The following is a 12,384-nucleotide window of genomic DNA, read 5'->3' as shown; positions in this document are numbered from 1 at the left end:
CAATTCTCCAAAAAAACCTTACGTTCTTAGAAAATAAGAAGGTAAATGTTATTGCAGACATTTCATTTTGTAAAGTGTTTGCAAATTCTTTAACAACAACAACAAAAAAGAAATCCCTTTTTTGGGGCACCTGGGTGGCTCAGTTGGTTAAGCATCTTAACTTCAGCTCAGGTCATGATCACACGGTTCGTGGGTTCGAGCCCCGCGTCAGGCTCTGTGCTGACAGCTCAGAACCTGGAGCCTGCTTTGGATTGTGTGACTCCCTCTCTCTCTCTCTGCCCTTCTTCTGCTTGCTCTCTGTCTCTCAAAAAATAAATAAGTGTTGAAAGAAAGAAAGAAAGAAAAGAAAGAAAGAAAGAAAGAAAGAAAGAAAGAAAGAAAGAAAAGAAAGAAAGAAAGAAAGAAATCCCTTCTAGAAGATTGTGTTTGCATGCAAGCAGTGGAAATTCCAGTTACAAATTGTCTTAATTTGTAGGAGGTTACTTGGTAATAGTTCATCAGTTTTGTTCATTTTCATGTAGAATTCCCTTTAAATAGCCAATATAATTAAGCTGCTAGTGTAATACGTGCATTCTTATTGAAAGTGTAGGCAATATGGTAATGGATAAAGAAAAAAAACCTTAGAGTCACTCATTATTTGATATGTGCTAACGACTTGTTTTATATCCACCTGGTCCTTTTCCTCCGCATAAAGTTACATACTATCTCAGGGACCAAAAAAGTTTTCCTGGAAAATTCTAAGATCATGAATATTTTAGACTTTCAAGGCCATGCTATATCTGTTACAACTCAATTCTGCTATGGTAGCACAAAAAGCAGCCACAGACCACAGGTAAACAGATAGATCTATGTTTCAATAAAACTTTATTTATAAAGTGTAACAACCTATGTAGTAGGTGATGGGTACAAAGTAACGTATGTAAAACACAGAGAGGCCCGAACATGAGAGGCCTACTCAGGTCTGGCCTCAGGAAAGACTCCTTTGCTCTACTTGAAATGAATACAGTTGTATGACTTCCAAGCTCTTAACTGTCAATGGATACAAGTTTAGATAGGCATAGCAAGTCTAGGAGCATGGACTTTAAATACTGAAAGTTTTAAGTAGAGGGGGCTGGGGAAAAGGGGATATTTTTACTTAAATCTTTATTTATTCCTAAGCTGGATGAATGTTTTTTTCAATGAGCATATTTTACTATTGTGATAAAAAAGATAGTTTAAATGTATGTATTTCCAACTTTTTGCTGACTCAGAAGAGAATGTTGCATTTTAATCCTGAACACGTGATTCATTTGCATTTTCCAATAACCAGCTGCAGCTATGTTTCAGGGACTGTAGCCTGGACCACAAAATAACATTGAAAGAGTTTAGACATAGCCTGAAATGCTTCGAGGAAGGCCAGTCCTCTGCTTCCTCTTTCGGCGATTTAGCTGACAAAGCCATTGATAAAGGGGAAGAGGAGCGGTGTTTTGAGGATCTTGCTTGGGTTCCTTTGCTCAGCCCCCGGCTGTCACCCTCATCACGTGCAGGGCTGTCATTAGCTTCCTGGGGACAGGCAGGGTCCGTGTGCCACATGCAGTGGGCACTTACAGATGTTCCTCGATGTAAACATGTGACCTTCATTCCCTGTGACCAGAGTGGCCCCTGGCAGGTATTACACACTCATGAAACGCGTTCAGACTAGATTTAATTGGACGGATGCAGCAGCTGAAGGGGGTGGGGGGGGACATTTTATTTCCAGGCAAGATTGCCTTATTCCTTTCGGAGTTGTGAGCATGCTGCTTTCCCTACGAGAATTGCAACAAAGAGACACATTTCATGAGACTTCGGGACTGCTGCTGTTCTCGGCGAGATTACCTTGTGTTAGGTGGTATGATTAACCTAAATTAACCTGAGACAGCATCCCAGAAACATTGTCACGAAGAAAAGAGATATCAGCGCCTATTGTCTGCTCTGGTGATAAACAGTTTTTCATCAGGCTTCCTTCTCATTTATGTATTGTGAGCTGCTTGGTGCTTTTCCAAAATAGAGAAATGTAAACTCTTGAAATACCTCGGCATTTTTCTTCTGATTTCAGTTTTTCTCCGCGCTCAGTTTCTCTTTTAATTTCTCTGTGGACCACAGTTCTGATTACTCTCCATCTACTGAGATGTCAGTCAAATATCACACTTTCTTTGTAAAATGAGGTGGGGGGGACCAGCCTGGACAAAATGATCTCTTACAAAAGCCACATTTTAATATCCCCGGCTTTGTTTGGACTTCAGGACAATTGTAGAAATCATTAGATAATATCTTCTTTAGGGATTCAGCATGTTCTCCACTAGATTATTATCAGGCCAGGAGGAAAAAAATCCTCGTTATTATTTGAATCAGTTTACAGCAACTCGTGAATTAGAAGCTCACACCCGAAGGAGTTATTTTCAATTTAATGGAAACAATTTATCTAACACTTTCAATTCTTTACGAGAATCTACGTTGATAGGTGGACATTTCTCCAACGCAGGTACATTTTATGCTAGCCTGTTTCATCCAAGTTAGCATCTGTTAAAAAGTAAAGCCAATAAGGAACAATTTTAGTCGAATAACGATATACCGCAAATGACTTAAAAATCACAATCTTAAAAATTGTGCTAAAATTAAGTTATCAAACTATAAGGGAGTGTATTTGTTTTTAGACAACACTTCACTGGTCTGTTCTGGTTTAACCCAATGAGATGACACTTTTGACTTTAGGGGGAGAGCTGATGTTAATGAAAAGTTACACTCTTGGCATTGATCGCTTAATAATGAGGGAATACCGCGCAAACGGGAACATGTGCTTTCCCTGAGGTTTTCAGGGTTGTTTCAGAGAAGAGCAATTGTTTAATATACGGCTATGAATCCTGAACTACTCTGAAAGCAGATGCCTGCCCACCTTAGAAGAAAAAGTCGAAATCTCATAAAAACCCGAGAACTGTAAGCTTGTATGGCCATTGCTGAAATTCCCTGGGGGAGGAGAAGAAAAGGGGATTCAGATCCAATCTTGAACCTCTTCTAAAAGAGTTATTTGGGGGAATCTTTCTGAGTAAATTATAGCTCGTTAGTGCCACAAAGGAGCTTAGAATTCATCTGGTCCAACCACCTCTATTTTCCTGGTGGAGAAACTGAGTCCTCGTAAGGGAAAAGGCCTGTCAGAGGTTACCCAATGGTTTGGCCACTCATCAGATTGCCAAGAGTCAGAGCTGCCTCAATCTGTATCTGTCCTGGGCTTGTTCAGTCCTGGGCTGTAGCATTCTTCCCAGCGTATAATAATTGCTTAATACACATTTGCTGCATGCACATGTGAAGAGGTGATATTTTAACTCCTCCAGAATGAGCAGAGGACCAGAACTCAGAAAGTTGAGTGGGATGACTTTCCAGGCCAAGGCAGTATCTTTGAGCGGATGAAGTCCGGCTATGAAAACAACAAGAAGTTATGGTGGCACACTCCTGGCTGGGGGCAGACTGTCCTGGGGAAGTATGTCTTTGAGAAGCTGGATGATCAGTGAGGCAGTTCACCGACCAGCTTGAGACTCATGCTGAGTGTCCAGGGGGATGTAGGCTGCCTGTAGCTCCCGCCCAGGCACGGCTTGCAGAGCTGACGGCTTGGCAGGCAGGCCAGCCCGGGGTTCAACTCCCCACTCTGCCACTTGCCAGGTACATGTCTTGGGCGAAACTCAGATCTTCCCTTTTTCTGTGACTCTTAGAAAGTTAATTATCTTCCAAAGCATCACTGTGCCTTCTGCCAAAAAGTGAAGAAACTAGCTCCTACATCCGAACATTGTTTTGAGGGTTCTGTGACCACATCAGGGCTTAGTGAATGTCTGTTTCAGTGAATTAAGTTCATATCAGGGAAGTAGAATTTGTCTGCTTTGTCCAAAATAACATTCTTGTCCTGGATTACCTATTCCTTTTTTTTTTTTTTCTTTAGTGAACAGAAAAGGTGAAACTTATGAGATGGTGTTTACATGAACTTCCTTGACTCTCTAGAATTTTCTGATTTGGTTATGCATGAAGCTGTGTTGGTGTTGAGGACAGAAGTCCCATCCAGGTTATGGTAAAGCCTAGACGCCCAGGTAGTCGACTGGGTCCCACCACTCACAAAGCTCCTCCTCCCCATTTGCAATCTAGCCAAAGATGACATGGACACTGTTGCAACCCGACTGCCACCGAGCGAGAAAGAACTCCCTGTTACGGAAGGTTCCCTTCTCCCCGGCAGCCATTCCCGCTCCTTCCGAAATGAGGTGCAAAGAGAACGTGAGTTGCACTTCTCCCTGCGCCCGCCGCTGCAGCGGATCACCAACGCTCACGTCTTCCTCCTGCATTATTGAAGTTCGTTTTTTCCCCCCTCCATATAAAAGCTAACCTTCTCATTTAAAAAGAAAAGTGGCATAATCTTACCCACCACGACTTACTTGTTTGCATCGTGTGTGTTTCTGTTGCATATTTTTGTTTATCTGTATAATGAACACGCTGCCCCGATCATCTTGAATATACTCAGTTTATAATCTTGAGCATTTCTCTCACATTGGTGTACACTCTCCCTCAAACAATCCCTGTTTTTATTTATTTATTTATTTATTTATTTATTTATTTTTATTTCTAGGAGAGAGAGAGAGAGAGACAGCGTGAGCAGGGGAGGGTCAGAGAGAGAGGGAGACACAGAATCCGAAGCAGGCTCCAGGCTCTGAGCTGGAAGTCAGCACAGAGCCTGACGCGGGGCTCGAGCCCACGAACTGCGAGATCATGACCCAAGCGAAAGTCGGACACTTAACCGACTAAGCCACCCAGGCGCCCCAACCAATCCCTGTTTTTAAAAGGTAGGATTCAGAGCAACTGAGAAGTGCCTTCTCTCTCTTGGGTCTATCGTAGGACTTTAACTATCACAAAGCGTTTGCAAACCCTTATGTCTTTAACCATCATAACACTGCGAGTTAGGTATGGGGTGAATCTGTCATTTATCACCCAAACAGGGTCACTTCTAGAGATGAGGGGGTGCTATTAATACTCAAGCCAGGACAACAGGTGTTGCCTGAGGAGTGTCCTAGACGAACTGAGATGTGGTCAGCCCAGCTGGGCCAGACAGAAGCAACTTCGGGTTACTAAGGCAGAAACGCAGAGGCTAAGAGGCTGTCCAAAGCACGTACCAGTAACTGGCGGTTCTGATCTTAGAACCAAGCCTTCAGGCTCCTAATCAAGTGTTCTGGAAACCATACCCCAGGGCCTCTTTCCATGGTCTGCACAACTTTGTAAATATCCTAGAGACGCACAGCCCCTAGTATTTATCAATCTGAGATAAAACAACCCTCCCTTCCTCTCTCCCTCGCTCTTGCGCTCTCTAGTTCTTATTGCCTTCTAGGCCAGGTTCCTGACATTTTGTGAGAGGGCACTGTCTGAAGAGAGGCTTACTATCGGGGATTAAATGCCCCTTTAATAAGAGTCAGTGCCTGATGTATTGTTTTTATTAAGGATGTTCTGCTCAAGAGAATGGTCTTGCGTGCTTGCATTAGTGTCTTCTAAGGCTGAAAGCCGAGTTGAAATAACATCCATAATACACCACAATCAAAACATTTAGGAGCAATTATAATAATAAAAGGACCTAAGGGAATTGGAATATTTCAAAACTACCCCCTGGATCAGACAGAGTGAGGGAGAGTCTGATGGAAACCTATCCTTTTTCCCTCTTCTTCCCTGAGCCTGGAGGAGGAGGTGCTGCCTCGGGGTTTGCGGGTGGCCCTGGGCAGTGGGGCGAGATGGCGAATCTTCCAGGAGGGGCATCTGTGCACTGTGGGTCGGACTTAGGCTCTGGACTTAGCTTTCCGAGGTTTGGGGATCCCAGCCGAGGCCCCTGTTAGCTCCGTGTCTTTGGACATGTTGTATGTTCTAAGCCTTGGTCCCCTCATTCATAAAATGAGTTGATGTGGAAAGTCCCTGGAGAAACAAATGTAATTACCCACCCATAATTACCATTTCTTTTTTGCGGCGAGAACATTTAAGATCTACTCTCTTAGCGACTTTCCAGTGTCTGATACAGGGTTCTTAACAATTCCGTCAGGCGATGCAGGTAATGTTAATGCTACTATGTATCCAGGCGATGCAGGCAATGCTAATGCTACTATGTATCAGATCATCACCTGTACTCCCTAAATGTACACAAGGTTATATGTCAGTTATATACCTCGATGAAGCTGGGGAAAAGAGAAAAAACCGAACCAACAAACAAATCGTGCTCTTCACAGGAACGGATACATAAAAACCAGATCCACATAAAAACCAGATCCACATGTGTTTTCGGCGTGTTATTTTCATGATCCATTATTAGTTTTGTCAGGAACGGAACTGCCCTCCCACAGAGAGACACCAGCCTTTTGTCTCTCTCTGTTGGTGTTCTTTCAGAAACTCCCCCAAATGTCAATTCTCTTGGCCCTTGCAATGCAAGTAGCAGGTGTGACTCATCAATGAAATCAATCTGGGATTTCCAATGGACTCTGAAACCAGTTGCTCCGATAAGCAAGGATTACGTGACCAGGGCAGTAATCTTCCAGAGTCCTTCAGACAGCATTCCAGGACTTCTCCAGGAGAGCCCTGTGTCCAAGAAACAGTGCTCTGGCTGTGGCATCCGAGGGGCGAGGCTTTGCGCCTCAGAATTTCCAGTGATCCACTAAGCATTTTGATATCCACCCAAAGCTGGCCCGAAGGTTCGCATAAAGGCCCCTTGGCCTGACGCCATCTCATGTAACTCTGCACAGTCTGCTAAGACGCATTCCTGTCACCCAGTTTTAAATACAAGGAAACTGAGGTTCAGCTAATGAGCTGGCCCAAGGCTACACAATTCCAAAGCAGAAAGCCGTTTTTTGAAATTGCATCTGGCTATAAAATCAATGTTTTTTTATTTTTCCTTCATATTTTACTTTTGGTTATCCAAGTAATTTGCATACATTGCAAAACATTTTGCAAGCAGAGTGAAGGTGTAAAGAAGAAAGTAAAAATTATCCCTACTTCTAGGATGGGTAGTATTTCATTTTGCCGTCGATCTTTCCTGGTTTTCCTACAGGGTTCCAAGTGTGTCTCTCTCTCTGCGTGTCATGAGAACAGAAGGGATTTGATGGTCATACGAAATTTCATTTTGCTTTTTTCATGTTGGTGTCTATTTTGAATTTTTCCCGTATCATTCACTAGTATTAAGTAGTCTCCAAACAGGATGATTGAAAGGATAGGTAACCCTTCTTCACACACACACACACACACACACACACACACGTGTGTGTGTGTCTATACATATTGATCTATTGGTGTCTATACACATTATCATCGATCAATCCTATCTTTAGACATTTTGCTTGGTTCTAGTTTTTCTTTTTCCCCAACCATATATAACACTTAGATGAACATCTTTGGTTTAGGAAAAGTAGCTAATAGCAACCTTTGACTTGCTGGAGTGTCTTATATGTGGATGTAGCATGTCACTTACATTGTTTAATGTAAGCCTCTCATCACAACCCTGTGAGCGAGGTGATATTATTAGCACCATTTTCCTTATGAAAAAGCAGAGGCTTAAATAGGTGAAATGCATCATCCAGACGGACACAGAAAGCTTGCGGCAGAGGCAGAGTCGAACGCAAGACTGTCTGAAGGTCAAGCCTGTGTCCTCTGCCTTATGGCCACCCACCAGTTCTGTGTGTTTCTGATATTGGCCTGTCAGGACGCATTCGTAGAAGGGGCGTGGCTGGGCGCAAGAGCAGGTGCCTCGATCTCCGAGTTTGGGCATCGATGGTCACGTTGATCTCCCTGAAAGTATTCTCTCTCCAACAGTGCTGGGAGTGCCTTGTTCTTCGGCAAAGAGCCACTGCCCACTGGGGAGCCTAGGCTCAAGCCACTCCACCTGGCTGTCCCCAGACTCTGAAAGCCCCTGGAATGTGAGCTCAGACATGGCCTGGCCTGAGAGCTGGGTGAGCCCAATGGTGGACTCTCCTGGGGGGGGGGGGGGGCAATGATGGTTGTGGGGCACATGTGTTTGGCGGGGGCAATAACAGGGCATTTCTGACATCTCTGAAGCTGGGGCAGCTGTCTTAGCTTAAGGATTTTCACATCAGGAAGCCCAATGACTCCTTCTGTGCCATCTTAGACTCCAAGCAGAGGGATAGGAGACAATCTTCCAGTTTTACTTCCTAGCCCTGACTGTCTTGTATTTCAACCATCTTTACTTGGGCAGCGAACTCGGCAAAAGGAGCTTGTGCCTGTCCCCTCCTTCCCATGTGACCTCTAACCAGTCCCATTAGACTCTGCCTTTAATCCCTGCTCTGCATTCCCCGAAGACAAGGACTTTTTTGATATCCTGCTAACCTTCCCCACTTCATGCGTGCTCCCTGCTGATGACCGAGTGGCTAATGCAAACTGCTGCGGATTAAGTCTCGGGCTCCCTCACTATCTGGTTTCCCACTGCGGCCAGGACCAAATCCCCACCTTACCCCCCTCCATCTGCTGGGGAGGTTTTCCTCTGGAGAACCGGGCTGTTCCCTCTCTGTCCTGTTTGCATTTCTCGAGCCTCTCTGTGTTGTTGCCAAGACCCTTCCTCAGCTATCCGGGCTCTTGGGTGATAGGATTTCATATGTAAAGCTGTGTTCTCTGTCCCAGGCTCACTGGAGCTCTTTGACATCCTTGCTTGGGACTTTTGGTTGCCTCCCAAATTATTTCAAGGATTACATAACTACCATAGCAACTACCTCTTCTTTCTCATTAAAAGCCCTTCAGCTCCTGGATTCATTTCCTAGGATTACTGTATTGGCTTACTACAAACGTGGCAGCTTAAAACAAGTGAAATTCGTTGTCTCACCATTCTGAAGATGGGGTCTGAAATGAAGGTGTATCGGGGCCACGCCCCCTCAGAAGACTTTAGGGGAAGTTTATTCCAGGCCTCTGTCAGGTTCTGGTGACCGCTGTGATCTTTGGCATTCCTTGCCTTGGGGCTGTCTGCCTACTTAAATCCGGGATGATTTCATTTCAAGACCTAGAATGAATTACCCATGCTAAGACCCTATTTCTGAGCAAAGTCCCATTCTGAAGCTCACGGTGAAGAAAAATTTGGGGGAGACGCTCTTCAATGCATTGATTCCCAGCATCTTCCCCCATGCTGTGGGAGGCAGCAAACAATTGTCTTTCTTCCCCTTCCTTCCCACTCTATACTTTCACGGCTGATAATCATAGACACAGCAACTTGTGAACCAGGAAGGGGTCTTCAAGATCATTCTAGTCTACAGCTGTCCAGTAGAACTTTCTGCAATGACGGAATACCCCATTGTTATTCAATATGGAAGCCACCAGCCATATTGGTGGCGCACTTGAGATATGGCTAGTGCCATTGAGGGACTGAATTGTACATCTTTTTTTTTTATTTTTAATGTTTTATTTATTTTTGAGAGAGAGAGAGAGACAGCGTGAGCAGGGGGGGTCAGAGAGAGAGGAAGTCACAGAATCCGAAGACAGGCTCCAGGCTCTGAGCTAGCTGTTAGCACAGAGCCCGACGCGCGGCTCGAACCCACGAACCGTGAGATCATGACCTGAGCCGAAGTCGGACGCTTAACCAACTGAGCCACCCAGGCGCCCCTGAATTGTACATCTTAATTAACTCACATTTACACTTATGTGGCTATAGGTGTGCCTGGTCAGGAACACACTGGGCAAGAATGTCCTGGTCCAACGTCCACTTCAATTATGATAACCAGAGGCCCAGAGGAAGCACTCAGTCTGCCCTTGGACATTTATGGCTGGTGGTAGACCTAACTCCCTTCAATTTCAAGGATCAGCAAACTGGCTTACTACCAGGATTTTTTGGTTGGCCAGTGAGTTTAGAATATTTTTCCTATTGTTAAATGATTGACAGTAATCAAAAGAAGAATGATTCTTCATAACTTGTAAAAATCATATGACATTCTAATTTCAGCCTCCAAAATAAGGTTTTCCTAGAACACAGTCATGCCCTTCGGTTCACCTCATATTGGGGGCTGCACTACAGCCGTTGAATTGAGTTGCTGCAGAGAGTGGATGAACCCCCAAACCCAAAACATTCACTATCTGGTCCTTACCAGAAAGAGTCTGTGAGTCCTGCTTTAATGCGGTGATTTTTAAACCTCTGATTCCCTAGTTTCAAGTGAGGAAAGAGAGTAGTTTGGGAGCAAGAGGAAGAAAGATCTTGGCAACATCCTAGCACTGGGGAAATGTTTCATAACATTTAGAAATAGGATATGAACATCAAAAGGGCAACAATTCAACTATGAATTTGTGATGGAGAAATCAGAAGTCTTGTGCACTGTGCTGGTAGAACTTTTTGTTTCTTCAAGATGGAGAATAAAAAGCTACCAGGTATTAATAATGGACCCTACTACCCTGGGCCACAGACACTACACTACAAATGCGCCCCATTTACTGAGAGGGAGGATATTCTGCATAAGGTGCAGATGAGTGGCCACGCCCACACAGGGACCCAGATCTGAATTAGCTCCTCCCCCATACTGTGAGGAGGTTGGCAGCACATTTCCAGTCAAAATCCCTGAGATGAAGGCTGTGTCAGTACCCAGCACTCACCAGGGCTGCGGGGGATGTAGCCTTTGTTAGGAGTTATGCACGCTGTCCCTGTCTGCTGCGTGTTTCTCTTTCCCACTCAAGAAAATGGGCCAAGACGCAAGTGAATGAGAGTAAGAGTGTGTTAGGGATGGCATCAGAGCTGATTTTTTTTTTTAAGTTTATTTATTTTGAGAGACAGTGCAAATGGGGCAGGGGCAGAGAGAGAGAGATTCCCAAGCAGGCTCTGCACTGTCAGTGTAGAGCCAGATGTGGGGCTCAAACTCATGAACCATGAAATCATGACCTGAGCCTAAGTCGGACACTTCACCGACTGAGCCACCCAGATGTCCCTGAGCTGCTTTAATTAAGATGTTAAAAATTAAAAAAAAAAAAAAAAGAACAAGAAAACCTCCCTAACAACCCATTCTAAAGCTTCCATGGTTTAATTGCCGTAATTAGAAACAACTTGAGCCTGTGGTACACTGGGTTTGGACACGTCTACTTTGGACACCTTGTGTGCACCTGCTGTGTGCTTGGTACTGGTACATAAGTCATTCTCAACGCGCTGCTGCTCCCCTTCCAGCTCTGTGGATGAGGTCAGTGCTCACACCACCCNCTCATGAACCATGAAATCATGACCTGAGCCTAAGTCGGACACTTCACCGACTGAGCCACCCAGATGTCCCTGAGCTGCTTTAATTAAAATGTTAAAAAATAAAAAAAAAAAAAAAAAAGAACAAGAAAACCTCCCTAACAACCCATTCTAAAGCTTCCATGGTTTAATTGCCGTAATTAGAAACAACTTGAGCCTGTGGTACACTGGGTTTGGACACGTCTACTTTGGACACCTTGTGTGCACCTGCTGTGTGCTTGGTACTGGTACATAAGTCATTCTCAACGCGCTGCTGCTCCCCTTCCAGCTCTGTGGATGAGGTCAGTGCTCACACCACCCCGCTCCAGGGAGCCAGGGTCCCAGGGGGCTGCCCACCTGGGCAGGGAGGGCTACCTTTGCTGGCTTTCCCCTCTTATCATCCTTAGAAATGCATCATCCATTACATCCACCTTCCCACGTCCAGGTGGTAACAGCGCATCTCAAGGGAATGGAGAACTTGAACCATGTCCAAAGGGAAGGAATGTTGTAATTAGGGAAGTGGAAAATAGAACTGAACCAAAGGAATCTGTTTTCGACTGTGCTCTTCTGTTCCTTAGACTGTAAACAGGGACCTCAGTGAAGTGCGGCCGGAAGACTCTCCAGAAAAGTAAAAGGAGCCCCTCCTACAAACCCCAAACCCAGTAACAAACACACAAAAACCAAAACGTGAAGTCCATAAGGCATGAGGTCTTGATGAATTTTATTTTCCACAGTTAGTATTCCCTCATCGATGGCTTTGGGTTCCCCGGTGACCTGACTCTGTGGTTTCCATCCCCTCTCCAAGTGACTCCCATGTTCGAGTCCATGCTGGTTCCTCCGGCACATTCCCTGTTCGCTTCCTCATCTGCTGACCTCTGTCTTCACGGTCTATGTGACACGGACCTCTCACTGGCTTTGTGTCTTTGGAGCAGAGGAGGAAGATGCTATTCCTGAAACTCGGTTTTCTTATCTAGACTGTGAAGAGTAGTAAATCGTACCTGTCCCTTGGGGAGGTAGGGAGAGTTATGTGAGTGGTTATCTGTTGTATGCCTAGCACAATGCTCAGCGCCTGGTGGGGTTTCAGAAATGCTTATCCACTATGAGCAGAGGGATGGATGAAGGAAGGCAACGGCTTTCCCCTGCCTCTGCCTTTGGGAGCTGGAAAGGCATAGTAGCAT

The sequence above is a fragment of the Crocuta crocuta genome, unplaced genomic scaffold, assembly GCF_008692635.1.
Source record: "Crocuta crocuta isolate KB4526 unplaced genomic scaffold, BGI_CrCroc_1.0 scaffold61, whole genome shotgun sequence".
NCBI classification, from domain to species: domain Eukaryota; kingdom Metazoa; phylum Chordata; class Mammalia; order Carnivora; family Hyaenidae; genus Crocuta; species Crocuta crocuta.
Note: the sequence above shows the minus strand (reverse complement) of the source record.